Genomic DNA, 15,091 nt, shown 5'->3' with positions numbered 1-15,091 from the left:
TTGTTTTAGCACCTGTTCATATGTTATACTGTAGGTTAATTTGTGTTGTTTAGTTAAGGTTTATTTTTAAATCTTCACAAAATTTGTTAGTATAACTATTGCATTTTATCTCATTTGAAAAACTTACTGATGATGTATTAAATGTAAATTTTTCATTTTAATATAGTTAAGTCTATAATATTCCTATATAAATTAATGCTTTTGAGATATTAATTAGTAAATCCTTCTTCATTTCCCTATCTTATCAATTAATGATTATTTCCCCATATCTTATCATGTAAACATTTTAACATTTGGCCATTTATTGGTAATAATGAATTCTTGGATATGATATGAGAGCAAAAGACATTTTTCTATTTTCCAGTATAGTCAAGCATCTCTGCAAAGTCTGGTCTTTCAGTAGTGATGTGAAGTTTAAGGGTTTAATATACACATAGGTCTTTTTCTGGGATTTTCTGGTTCTGTATTTAATTTTGAAATAACATTGTCTTACTTACTAGAGATTTAAATTATGTCTTACTCTCCAGTAGAACAAATACTCCTCTTTATGCAACTTTTTGAAGGGTGTCATAAAATTCCATGCCTCTTTGCCTTTTCATATAAATTTTAAAATAAACTTGTAATCTTCTAAAAATAATAAATTTCATGCTTTTAGAAATTGTGTTTATGGCCAAATAATATTCAATTGGATGGACATACCATATTTTATTTATCCACTCATCATTTGATGTACATTTAGATTGCTTTCACATATTGACGACTGTAGATAATGCTGTCAGAATTTATGTACAAGTTATTTCATAGGCCTCTATTTACATTTCTTTTGTATTTGTGCTAAGATTTCAGTTGCTGAGTCTTATGGTAACAATATATCAATTCTTTGACTTTAGTCTATGTTAGTGCGTATGCTCTCCAGAAAACTTTCTGTCATGACTTGTAGCCTCAGTAATATACAGGCCACAGAAATATGATAAACTGACTTGGGAATATGTCAGTCTGCTGTTTTTAAAGTCACCATGTGTCAAAACCACAGTGGTTGCATCATCTTACATTCCTTTCAGTAGTGAATGTGTAGTCAAGGTTTTTTTTGTGGTTTTTTTATCCAACACTTTTAACACCAACAGTCAGGAAATCAAAAGATGAATTGCATTGGGAAAATCTGCTCTCATGGACCTCTCCAGAGTGCTGAAGAGCAATGATGTCAGTCTAGATAAAAAGGTATGCCTAATTCAGGCCTTGGTCTTCACAATTACTTGCTATCCATCAGAGAGTTGAACATTGACTAAGTATGACAGAAGAATAGATGTCTTCAAGCTGTGGTACTGGAGAAGAGTCTTGAACATACCATGGACTGCCCAAGAAACAAATACGTCTGTCTTGAAGAGGGTGAAACCAAGTCTTTCCTTGGAGGCTAGGACTTTGAAGCTCCGCCTCATTTACTCTGGGCATGTGGCCAGGAGATATTGGTCCTTGGAGAAGGACATCATGCTCAGAAGGGTGGAAGGACAGTGCAGGAGAGGAAAGTCCCTGATGAGATGGATTGATACAGAAACTGGGGAGATGGGGGTTGGTGTGTCGGAGGTAGTGAGACAGGCTTAGGACAGGGAAGGGTTCAGAGCTGCTGTACATAGGGTCGCACAGTATATCACAAGCAACTCAATGGCATATAAAAACAATAACCTACTATGACAGGTTTGGAAGCAGGAGTGGCATCCACTTTCTAAATAACATGCCTCCAGAAACCCTATGAACTTTGTTAAATGTCAGTAGTTGTAGAAGGGCTTCAAGCCTTTTGTTCATAGAGTGGCTGTGAGTCATGTTCGACGCGAAAGCAATCAATAACAACAAAAACAACTAGTTGTAATTACTTGTATTTGTTTTTGTAGCTGTAGAAAAATCACAATGATTTTTATTTCTGTTTCCCTCCATGTGAGAAAGATAGAGAATTCCCTTCTGTGCAATTTATAGCATCTGAAAATTAGCTAGAGAGTCAGCTATGAATCAATTATGACTTCTTAGCAATAAGTTTAAATGACTACTGATACAGATCACCTTTTCATGTGCTAATTGCCTATTGTTACGTCTTTTTTTGAAAAATACTTACCCAAGTCTTTTGCTTATTTTCTCAAATTTCTTTCTTTTTGTTATCACTGAGTCAAATAATTCTTTCAATATTCTCTCTATAAAGAAGCTTCTTATAAGATACATGATTTGGAAGTATTTTCTCTCTTTCTACAGGCTATATTTTTACTGTATAATAGTTTTTTTGAAGGACAATAATGCAAAAAAATGGGTGAAATTTAACTCATGTTAGTATTTGTGTATTTAAATTCCTGACCATTTCTGCAAAACTATGTTTTCACCTTTGTTGTTGTTGTTGTTATGTGCCTATGTACAAGAGCCCTAAACCCTGCTCTATCCTGTGCCAATGGCACTGCCTCTGACACACTTGTCCCGATTACCCCAGTCACTGTATCAGTCCACCTCATAGAGGGTCTTCCCCTCTTGCGCCGTCCCTCCACCCTCCCAAGCATGATGTCCCTCCCAAGGGCCTGTCCCTCCTTACAACATGTCCAAAGTATGTCAACAAAGCCCCAGAATCCTTGCCTCCAAGGAGCAGCCTGGTTTAACCTTCTCAAGGATGAATCTGTTTGTTTTCTTGGCAGTCCATGGTACCTTCAATCCTCTTCTCCAACACCACCGCTCAAAGGCTTCAATTCTTCTTTTATTCTTCCTAGTCTTTGTCTAACTCTCTGATGCATAACAAGTTTTCACCTTTAGGTCTGTCAATTTTTACTTCACATATTTTGAGGCTGTGTTGTTAGGTATATGTCTATAGCTATCATTTTCTTACAGGAAGAGATCTGTGTCAATATGCAATGTTCTTCCTCATTTCCTTAACAGTATCTGACTTAGCATCTGTTTTCTCTGATAATCTCTTTTGACTATTATTTGCATAAAATATTTTTACCAATATTGCAATTTAAATTTATTTGTTTCTTTCACTTCTAAAATGAGTTGCTTGTAGATACTGTGTAGTTAGATAATAGTTTTTTCACTGTCTCTTAGTTGCAGAGTTTAAGCTACTTATACTTAAAATAATTGCTGGTAAGAAAGAATGTCTGCTTTTTTGCAATTTATATGCTATATGTCTTATTTATTTTTTTGTTTTTCTATTACTCTATTACTGTCTTGTATAACATTTAAGCAAAGACTTGAAGATTATGAGAACATTAGTCAAACACTTACTGAGGTATATTTTAGGCATAGGGAATAGCTAGAACAAATTGAGGTGAAAATGTGTATGGTATGACTGCGTTAAAGGAAATGAGTTAGTAGAGGTAGGTTTAATGCATGAAGCAAAGATGGTTTGGTCACATAGGGATTTATAGTACCTACAAATTTAAGATCTTGGCTGTTAATAAAAAAATGTCAGCAATGGGAGAAAAGATCTAACATCCTGCTCTCATAAATAATAATTGTTGAGTCAGAACCAACTCTTAACTGACCTTTCAATGAGTTTTCAGAGACTGTAAATCTCATGAGTCCTAATATTTCCTATGAATCTGTTCTTTCTGACTTATAAGATTATTGTCATGGATCAAATTGTGCCCTCCCTAAAGTGTGTTAACCTCTTTAAGACATGATTCTCAGTGGTTTGGACTTTATGCAATGGTATAATTACTAGCCACCACATCATGTGATCTCATGTCATCAGTTCTGATAAGCTGTAAGGGAATTAAGAATGTGAAGAAACACCCTTGATCAGGATACAGCCCAGATCTAAGGTACAAAGTGTTCCATGGAAACACTTACAGCCTTTTCTTTTATAAGAGAAAACAAAGAGAGAGAAGCCAAGCAGGAAGTGTGGAATCTACTTTATCAGGAAATAAAGCTGTGAAAACTGATGATAATAATTGTCCCTAGAGCCAATAAAGTCTTCTCCTGGAGTTGGCACCCTAAATTTGTACTTCTAGTAGCTCATTTGTAAGAAGTTTCACTGCCAGTTCTTTGCAAAAAAAAGATGGGCAGTCTCATGTGTGATTTACTGCCTCTGGATAGGGGAAACCCACTAAATGGTCAGCTCTGAGTTGGTTCCAACTTAATGGTACACAATAAGAACAACAACAGCCTTCTAAACTGTGAGAAAATGAATTTCTGATTGTTAAGTTTTTCCAACTGTGTTATTTTTGTTATTGTAACACTGGATATGTGTGTGTGTGTGTGTGTGTGTGTGTGTGTGCGTGTGTTAAGTACTGTCAAGTCGCAGGTGACTCATAGTGACCCTATGAACAAAAGTCCTGGATACTTCCAGTATAACTTTCGGTCCTTTCTCCAGGTTCATAGGGTTTCTGGAGGCAAGCTATTATGGAAGTGGATGCCACTCCTGCTTCCAAGCTTGTTTTAAGCGGGGAGCTTCTCCAAACACTGTCCACCATGGGTAACCATTCTCACATTTGACTTCTCAGTGTCACAGTATTGGGCTTCACCGCAATCATGAGTTACCTATGTACAGCAAGTGAACATACCAGGGTTACACGACCCAGAAGAATGTTTCACCAAAAACAATTAAAGGCAGGCCTGAGGGCCGTGGAGTAGAGTCACCCACCTTTGGCTTGGGAGCATTGTTTTCTGTCCACTAGGCCAACTACTCACTCACTCTCTCTCTCTCTTTCTGCTGCTGGTGGTGGTGTTAAGTGCCATCGAGTCACAAGCGACTCATAGTGACCCTATGAATGAAAGTCCTGGGCACCTCCTGTATAACTTTTGTCCTTACTCCAGGTTCATAGGTTTCCCAGAGGCAAACTCATCAGTGTCACAGTGTTCTTGAAGGATTTTAAGCTAGGGCCTGGACCAGGCTCCACAGGCTCGACCCCACCCTTACTTACCCTTACTCAAGGCTGACCATCTGCCTTTGAAAGCCAAAAAGGACAGTAACACACAATGTGAAAGACCCCAGAAACTTCTCTTGCCTGACTGCCACCAAGAGGAGCCACCATTAAGATGCCAGCCATCCCAACCACTTAGCCGGCTGACTTCCAACACTGGATATATAAGACAAACTTTGACACTGCAAGAATATTTTTGCTGTTGTGTGCTGCTGAGTCAACTCTGAGTCATAGTGAGCAATAGACTTGAACCTTGCCCTATCTTGTGTTATCCTCATAATGTCTGACATACTCGAGTCCATTGTTACAGTCATTGTATCAACCCATCTTGTTGAGAGTCTTCCTGTATTTTTATGACCTTCTGCCTTTTCTAGCATGGTGCCTTTTTTCAAGGACCAGCAACTTTATAAAATATCTAAAATGTAGAAGTGTTTTTAGAATTGGGGAATGAGTATTGGTGGAATTACGGATGTCAAAAACAATACTGATGAGAATTCAGAACGAAATGAGGAGAGCTATGACAAGAGACATCGAGCAAATGGTGAGAAGCAGCAGCAGAGATTCAGGGGTAGGAGAAAAAGAAGACTAGCACGGAATAGTATGGGAGCTGACCTGTTTTCATAATGTGTTCTGCTAAGATTAGTAACAAGCCAGTTACAAGAAGTACAGAGTCAACTGTGTCCCAGATGTTTGATTTGCTGTATAACTCTGATTTTCAACAACAGTAGTCCTTCATTCATTCATTTCCCTCACGCCTGTGTCCCTTGGGTTTGGTGGTTTCCTGGAACCTAGAGATTCATCAGGGGAATCGCTCATGTGATTTTAGGTATGCAGGCTAGTTTTGCACAGACTGACGAGTGTTGTACACTGTGAATTGAGAGCTAGTGTTGAGGTCTTATGAGCTTACATAAAAACCTCTAGTAAGGTGGGACGTGTAAACCACCTTATTCCTCTCTCTTTAATACAAAAAAAAATTTCAGCACAAAATAAACAGTTAATCATTGGCTAGGAATAATTTTGAATGATAAACCTTTGACACCACAGATGACACTTGCAACAAGAGAGCTAAGCATCTTTGAGCAGGAGTTTTCCTGGTACAATGGAATGTCCTGGGCACTTGCCAACTGAGTTAGTCTTGATCACCCATAGTACCTTTAGGTGAAGCTTTCTGTAGTGGAACATCAGGGGAATTCAAACACATGCCTTCAGATTAGCCGTGTAGGTTCTTACCACTAGGCCACCAGAGTTTGCATATTTGTATAATAGTGAATAAAAGAGAAAATGAACGGGACATAGTGAGTGAGTTTTGAAGTTAATGAAGCACAGATAGACATTCTTCTGGTATTCTTTGCTTTCTGCCAAGATCCATCTAACATTAGCTATAATATCTCTAGTACCAGGACCTCCTCTAAATCCAGCCTGGCAGTTCTCTGTTGACATATTGCTCCAAATGTTTTTGGATAATTTTCAGCAGAATCTTGCTGCATGTGATATTAATAATATTGTTCGATAATTCCAGCACTCTGTTGGGTCACCTTTCTTTGGAATGGGAACAAATATTGATCCCTTCCAGTCAGTCAGCCAGCTGGCTGTCCTCCAGATTTCTTCACACAACTTAGTGATCATAGAACGTTTTATTGTGCTAATGCAAAACCTATACTTGGACCAAGAGGCAGTTGTCAGAACAGAGCAAGGAGACACTACATGGTTCAAAGTCAAGAAGGGGGTCCTTCAAAGATGTATTTTGTCTCCATACCTTTTCAATCTGTATGCAGAACAGATCACCCGAGACGCTGGGCTGTATGAGGAGGAATGTGGCATCAGGATTGATGGAAGAGTCATCAACAACCTGCGTTATGCAGATGACACAGCCCTCCTTGCTGAAATTGAGGAGTACCTGAAGTGCTTGTTATAGAAGGTCTAGGATTGTAGCCTCCTATATGGATTGAAGCTCAACATTAAGAAAACAAAGATTCTCACCAATCGGCCAATTGACAGCATCAAGTATGGATGGTGAAGAGATTGAGATAGTTAACAGTTTTAGTTTGCTTGGCTCCACAGACAACACTCTTGGTAACAGCAGCCAGGAAATCAAGAGGCGAATTGCATTTGGAAAGTCAGCTGTGAGGAACCTTTCAAGAGTACTGAAGAGCAATGATGTCATGCTGGAGACTAAGGTGCACCTGATCCAGGCTATAGTCTTTGCAATTACATGCTCTGCGTCAGAGAGTTGGACAGTGAATAGGGATGATAGAAAGAGAATTGATGCCTTTGAGCTGTGGTGCTGGAGAGGAGTGTTGAATATACCATGGACTGCCAGGAGAACAAACAGATTTGTCCTGGAGAAGGTGAAGCTGGAATGCTTCTTGGAGTTAAGGATTCTGAAGCTTCGTCTGACATACTTTGGGCATATTGCAAGGAGGGGACGGGTCCTTGGAGAGGGACATCATATTTGGCAGAGTGGAGGGACGGCGCAGGAGAGGAAGACCTTCGATGAGATGGATTGATTCTGTGACTCGAGTGGTGGGAATGAGTGCGTTTGAGATGGCTAGGTTGGCACAGAATAGAACGACGTTTAGAGCACTTGTACATAGGGTCGCTATGAGTCGCAAGCAACTGTATGGCACATAACAACAACAACAGTGAGTGAGAGGACTTATATGCAAATGAAAGAGTGAGTTGGCATGTTCTATTCATGGGCCAATAGTTTCTACAAATTATTATCTGGGGACATGTAAGTGTTTTAGCTGTTTATACTCGATAATAGCTAAAAGTTTGAGCCAAATAGAGATTTTTCAGTAGCTTCTATAATGGTATTATAATAGGCTTGAAAAATGTGAACTCATGTTTAAGAACAGCTGTGATCAAATATCTGTTTTGTAGAGGCATAGGACAAGTTAGTTTTTCTCTGAATCATATTTTTTCATTTTGCCTTAACTAGCAGCTGTTATTTGGGTGTCTAAGCTTATGAAAATGAAGAAACATTAAATGTGAAATAATCAAACAATTAGATTTCTCTGTGCAACAACAATTTTCTGAACCAAATTGGTCATTACTTAGAAGCTAAAAGAGAACATAAATTTCACATAAACATTTAGGCACACACACACACACACACACGCAGAAAAAAAGTACCTGACACATACATAATAAACACCCAATAATTGTATTTCCTGCTAATATTAAGATGTTATATCTTTTAAAAGTGTAGTGATCACATTAGATCTGAACAAGAGTTAGCTATTTCTTTAGTGATATGGATATATTATAACACCATCATCACTACTAGTCAAAAGTCGGGTTTGTAGGACTAGAGTTTGTGGCACAGAACAAACAGGATATAAAAAAAATTGTTTTCTATTAAAAATAATCAGCTAAGTAGATAGCCTGATCTTTTGACTAATAATATTCTTTTTTTTGCCAATTTTAAATACATCTTTATTTGAGACATTGCATTTTGCACTTACAATACAGTGATAATAAAGTGCAATGTTAATTCCTTTCCCTCTACACATTCCATATTCAAGTACTGAGAATTCACAGAAATTTAGTCTAGCAGTTTAGACTTTTCAACTGCAGTGTGATACAAATTTGGGTCCTTCAAAATTTTTTAACTGTGGGACAATGAATGCTATAAAGTATGCAGATTGGTTTAGTCAACCTCTTCAATGGTGGGTCCAGAAGAGGCACCACCAGGTGGAGGAGCTCCACCACCAGGGAAGCCACCAGACATGCCTCCGGGCATGCCTCCAGCACTCTGGTACAGCTTGGTGATGATGGGGTTGCAGACCTTCTCTAGTTCCTTCTGCTGATGCTCAAATTCCTCCTTTTCTGCAGTCTGATTCTTATCAAGCCAGTTGATAATTTCATTGCACTTGTCAAGGATCTTCTGCTTGTCCTCATCATTGATCTTGCCTTGAAGCTTTTCATCTTCAACTGTTGCTTTCATATTAAATGCGTAAGACTCAAGGGAATTCTTAGAAGACACCTTATCTCTTTGCTTCTCATCTTCAGCTTTGTACTTCTCAGCCTCCTGGACCATTCGTTCAATGTCTTCCTTACTCAAGCGGCCCTTATCATTGGTGATGGTAATCTTGTTTTCTTTCCCAGTGCTCTTGTCAACAGCAGAAACATTAAGGATACCATTGGTATCAATATCAAATGTGACTTCAATCTGAGGAACACCACGAGGTGCAGGTGGTAGCCCACTGAGCTCAAACTTGCCAAGCAGGTTGTTATCTTTGGTCATGGCACGCTCACCTTCATAAACCTGAATGAGTACACCAGACTGGTTGTCAGAGTAGGTGTGAAGGTTTGCATCTGCTTGGTAGGAATGGTTGTATTCCCCTTGATGAGGACAGTCATGACTCCACCAGCAGTTTCAATACCAAGAGAAAGTGGAGTGACATCCAGGAGCAGCAAATCTTGAACATTTTCAGATTTGTCTCCAGAGAGGATGGCCGCCTGGACAGCTGCACCATAAGCAACAGCCTCATCTGGGTTGATGCTCTTGTTCAACTCCTTTCCACTGAAGAAATCCTGAAGAAGCTTCTGAATCTTGGGAATTCTGGTAGAACCACCCACCAGGACAATATCATGGATCTGTGACTTGTCTAGCTTAGCATCCCTCAGAGCTTTCTCCACAGGGTCCAGAGTGCCACGGAAAAGATCAGCATTCAATTCTTCAAAGCGGGCTCGGGTAATGGAAGTATAGAAGTCGATTCCCTCATACAGTGAATCTATCTCAATACTGGCCTGGGTGCTGGAAGAAAGTGTGCGCTTTGCCCGTTCACAAGCAGTGCGGAGGCGTCTGACAGCCCTCTTGTTTTCACTGATGTCTTTCTTATGCTTGCGCTTGAACTCTGCAATGAAATGGTTGACCATTCTGTTGTCAAAGTCTTCTCCACCCAAGTGGGTGTCTCCAGCTGTAGACTTGACCTCAAATATCCTATCTTCAATAGTGAGGATTGACACATCAAAAGTGGCACCTCCTAAGACAAAGACGAGCACGTTCCTTTCAGCACCTAACTTTTTGTCCAGATCATAAGCAATAGCAGCAGCAGTTGGCTCATTGATGATTCGGAGGACATTGAGGCCAGCAATGGTTCCAGCATCTTTGGTAGCCTGGCGCTGAGAGTCATTGAAGTAGCCTGGTACAGTGACAACAGCATTGGTAACAGTCTTCCCAAGGTAGGCTTCGGCAATTTCCTTCACCTTTGTGAGAACCATAGAGAACACCTCCTCTGGATAGAAACTTTTGGTCTCTCCTTTATGTTCTACTTGGACCTTGGGCCTGCCTGCATCGTTCACCACCATGAAGGGCCAGTGTTTCATATCAGACTGCACAACAGCATCATCAAATCTTCGTCCAATGAGACGTTTGGCATCGAATACTGTGTTAGTAGGATTCATTGCAACTTGATTCTTTGCCGCATCGCCAATCAGTAGTTCGGTATCGGTAAATGCGACATAGCTTGGCGTGGTCCGGTTGCCTTGATCATTTGCAATGATCTCCACTTTCCCATGCTGGAAAACCCCTACACAGAAGTAGGTGGTGCCAAGATCAATGCCAACCGCAGGGCCCTTGGACATGGTTGCTCAAGTCCGCTGCTGCGCTAAATGAGGACTAATAATATTCTAAGCTAGCAAATTAGTTTTACGCTATTTTTTTTTTTACTGAAATCCTTTATTGGGTACTGGTTTTTGTTAACTGACCATGGGTTGTGTAGGAATCTGATTTTAAATTTTCCTTGTGTAGGATGGTGGCCATGAGAGCAGAATCCACTAGGGAGTGTGTAACAACCCACCTGTTGAATTTAAAAAAAATAAATTTTTTCCTTGGGGGTTAATACACAGCTCAACTCTTTCTAATAGGATTACCAGGGTGGATAATAAAGGCAGAGGGAAGCATAAAACAGAAGAAGAATTGATGCTTTTGAGCTATGGTGTTGGAGAAGAGTTTTATGGACTGCCAGAAGAACAAACAAATATGTCTTGAAGAGTGTACAGCCAGAGTACTCTTTAGAGGCAAAGATGATGAGGCTTTACCTCTCATACTTTGGGCATGTTGCTTGGAGGAGCTATTACTTGGAGAGGGACATGATGCTCAGAAATGTAGAAGGTTGGCAAAGGAGAGGAAGACCTTTGACCAGGGGGATTGACATGGTGACTGCCACGATGGTATCTAATGTGTCAGGAAGTATGATCTCACAGGATAGGACAGGGTTCAGATCTGTTGTTCATAGGGTTGCTTTGGGTCATACTCAACTTGGTGACACCACCACTACCATCACCACCACCAACAAATATTTATTAGGATAGATGAAGGGAAAGATAATAAGGATTGAATGAGTAATCAGCTATTGTGAATATTGGAATTAATGTTATGGAACAAAATATATATGAGTGATTGAAACAGCAATATGCTTTGTAAACTTTCACTTAAATCATTATTAAAGTAAAATTCCTTTGTGATTTATTCCTTGGCACAAATGTTGTTTAACAGTGTGTTTTTCATTACTAAATTTTCTGAAATTCCAAGTTTTCCTTTGCTATTAATTTCTAGGTTCTAGAACTAGAATAAAGACCTGATGATACCCTTCTGAAAAATAGACCTTAATATTATCAGGGGACCTCAAGATCAGTCAGCATACATCAACAAGAACAGTGTTTTAGCACTACATGGGTGAGTAGTGAATGTGGGATCAAATGTGTTCAAAAAACCATTTGGCCTCTCCCTGCCTGGAAAGAAAGAAAAAAAGTGAAGGAAATCAAAGATGCATGTTGACAGCCAATAGCACTAACAGACCTTTTGAACCTCAAATTCTATGACCTGGAGATCAGAAGAGTTGGATGACGCCTGGCTACCCCTGCTGACTGCTTTGAAAGGGATCTATATATAGTGGTAGATAAATGTAGACCAAAACTCCAAATCACGGTAATGACCAGATTTACTGGTCTGAAAGAGACCAGTGGAATGCCTGAGACTATAGCCCTTAACTGGCCTTTGAGCCTGGAAGTGATCTCATTTCTTTGACACAACTTATAGCTAAACATGAGACAGATCTTTTAACAGATAGTTTTTAACCTTAGTTAAAAAAAAAACAAACAACAAACCAATGCCAGAAGGTGCTTACTTTTTATTTATAACAATCAATTACACAAAATTACAAGAGCAGAATTTACCCAAGAATAAAGTGAAGACTGTAGAAGGAGCTAGGATGGACTGATAAATGGAAAGAAGAAGCACAGAGAGGTCAAGAAAAGTTCTTAGTTGCCGTAAAGATGATTGTGACACTTAACAAACCTATAAACAGTAGATCTGACTCTTGCCCTGTTCTGAGCCTTGAAGGAAGAGTGATGATATATAATGAGATTAAAGGGTTATGATATAATCAGGATTATTATATCAGTGTGGAGAGCTCTGATGGGTAAGGAACTGGTGTGCCATCCCAATGGCAAGCCATTTGAATCCACCATCTGCTCCGCAGGGGGAAGATGGGCAATCTCTTCCTATATGATTTACAGCCTCTGAAAATCTGCCTGAGGGTCAGAATAAGTCAGTTCTGACTCAATGGTGTGTAACAAAACAATATCAGTGTTAGAAAATAAAATATATATATGGAATATCCACCTTCTTTGTAAACTTTCACTCAAATCACGATAAACAAGTGGGGTTTATTGGTCTTGGTTGTGTTTTTTAAAATATCATAGCCAAGATAATGGAAAAGTTCTCTGTACATATGAGATGATTATTAGTTACAGTCAACTTGATGACACTAGACAACAACAACAAATAAAGAAAAAGATAGCTGGTGAAAACTTCATGAGTAGTAGGAATGTTGTTTGACATACAGCTAGAAGATGAGCTCTTCAAGTTGGAAGGCATTCAAAATACTGCAGGGAGCACTTCTCAGACTGATCAGGGACCTTACTTTTGCTCTGTTGCAAAGACACTAAGGCATGTGTGGCATGAACACTGCCTGCCGGGTTTAATGTGGTTCAAACCACAATCCCGCCCAGAGCATTAGACCACTGCCCCTGCAGCCTGGAGACCATGCTTCTCTGCTGACTAGAGAATACCTATCTGCTACCCTCCTCACTGTCCAACACCAAGAGCACCAGTATCACATGCTTTGGTGAAACACTGCTGTCTAGCTACACTACATGGGATGCTTTATGCTTAAGTAGAAAGGCCCAGGCCACGTCAAGCTGGGAAAAGATTCAGTTTCTGGAAGGGAACAGACTTCCCATTCTGCCACTCAGGTATATTGGATGAAATACTTCTGTCTAGCTGAACTCCCTGGGACACCTTAAGCTTAAGCAGAAGGGATCAGGCTAGGTTGAGTTGGGCTGAGACATGGTTCCTGGAGGGGAACAGACTTCCTGTTCTGATATTTAGGCAGTTTGGATGAAACACTGCTGTGGAGCCTGAGGCCTGCAGGACCTAGGGCCAGGAAGGGAACACAAATATACAAGTCCTTCACAAAACATTGCCGTACTCTGAGTTACTATATAGTTAAAACAACCTAACATCTACTAAGAAAAGACTCACATAACGTTAAGAAAGCAGCAGTCTGCCTCAGTCATCATGAGAACGTAAAATAACCCTCTCCTAAAAAAGCAGACCCAATGAATATCCCAGAAAGAGAGAAACGTAAGAAATATGTTGATGTGGAGCTACTTAAATAGGTACAGAGGATGATGCAAATGATGGAAGAAACAGTGGAACTCATTAAGAGAGCAAATACCTCAGAGACAACAATCCGGAGAAATATATTGAAGAGGAATAACTTGAACAGCTATGGAAAAAAATGCAAAAGATGGAAAAGAACTGATAGTAGGAGTGGCATCAACTTCCTAAACAACATGTCTCTGTAAACTATGAATTTTGATAAATGATGATAGAAAGGCTTCAGGCCTTTTGTTCATAGGGTCTCTATGAGTTGTGTAGACTTGACAGCAATCAACAATAACAAAAAGAACTTAAAAAATCCAAAACAACTATGAGATATCATCTCACTCACTCCAGTAAGAACAGCAAAATTTAACAGAACAGCAAGCAACAAATACTGGCAACGTTGTGGCGAAACTAGAACTCTCATTCACTATTAGTGGAAGTGTAAAATGGTGCAACCAATGTGGAAGGCAATATGAATCTTTCTCAAAAAGTTGCAAATAGAGATACCATTTAACCCAGTAATTCCACAACTGGGAATATACCCCAAAGAGACTGTAACTGCCACCCAAGCAGATATATGTACACCCACCCATATTTATCACGGCTTTGTTCTAGATAGTAAAGAGTTGGAAACAACCTAAGTGCCCATCAACAAAGGAATGGATAGAGAAGCTGTGGTATATTCACACAATGGAATACTACTACGCTGCATTGAAAAACAAAGAACTCTTTTAATCCTATTCAAAATGGATGAGCCTGGAGGACATTATGCTGAGTGAGGTATCTCAGTCACAAAAGGACAAACATTGCATAGTACCACTGTTGTAAAACAAGACTGACATTGGGGTTGGGGGGAGATTGAGAAAGATGGGTTAAATGTATATTGCATTGAAACAGATGAGGGAGAAAACTGTTTAAAAGGGATTAGGTACTTTTGTCATGACTGGAGTCCAGAGCGAAGGCTGCATAGAGGAGTGGACCTGGGGAGACAGATTGTAAAACAATGAAATAATTTTTCTTTTACTTTTTGAAGAGGGTAGTGTACAAGGGGGAAGGGTTGGGAGAGGAGAAAAGTGCAACAACGAATGAGTGGAAAGCCAAAGTCTCTGTAAATTTTCATTGAAAGTAATAATAATAAAAAAATCACCACAAACTGCCACCCAAGCAGATATATGCACACTCGTGTTTATTGTGGCTTTGTTCACAATAGCAAGAAACAACCTAAGTGCCCATCAACAAATGAATGGATAGAGAAGCTCTGGTATATTCACACAATGGAGTACTATGCTGCATTGAAAAATAAAGAACTCATGCAAAATAACCCTGGAGGACATTATGCTGAGTGCAGTATCTCAGTCACAAAAGGACAAATACTGCATAGTGCCAGTGTTGTAAAACAAAACTGACATCAGGGTTAGGGCAGACTGAGAAAGATGGGATAAATAATGTTTACTGCATTGAAGCAGATGAGGGAGAAAACTGTTTAAAAGGGATGTGTGATTAGGTATTATTGTAATGACAG

The 15,091-nt window shown here is 39.5% G+C and overlaps 1 pseudogene; it reads right to left on the bottom strand.

Moving 5' to 3' along the window:
• Positions 1 to 8,541: 8,541 nt before the first annotated feature.
• LOC102863691 lies at positions 8,542 to 10,481 on the bottom strand (annotated as a pseudogene).
• Positions 10,482 to 15,091: the final 4,610 nt, after the last annotated feature.

This window comes from Elephantulus edwardii, unplaced genomic scaffold, assembly GCF_000299155.1.
Source record: "Elephantulus edwardii isolate Elephantulus edwardi_28Jun2011 unplaced genomic scaffold, EleEdw1.0 scaffold00005, whole genome shotgun sequence".
Lineage (NCBI taxonomy): Eukaryota > Metazoa > Chordata > Mammalia > Macroscelidea > Macroscelididae > Elephantulus > Elephantulus edwardii.
The sequence above is the reverse complement of the archived record's forward strand: the minus strand, read 5'-3'. Positions and strand labels throughout refer to the sequence as shown.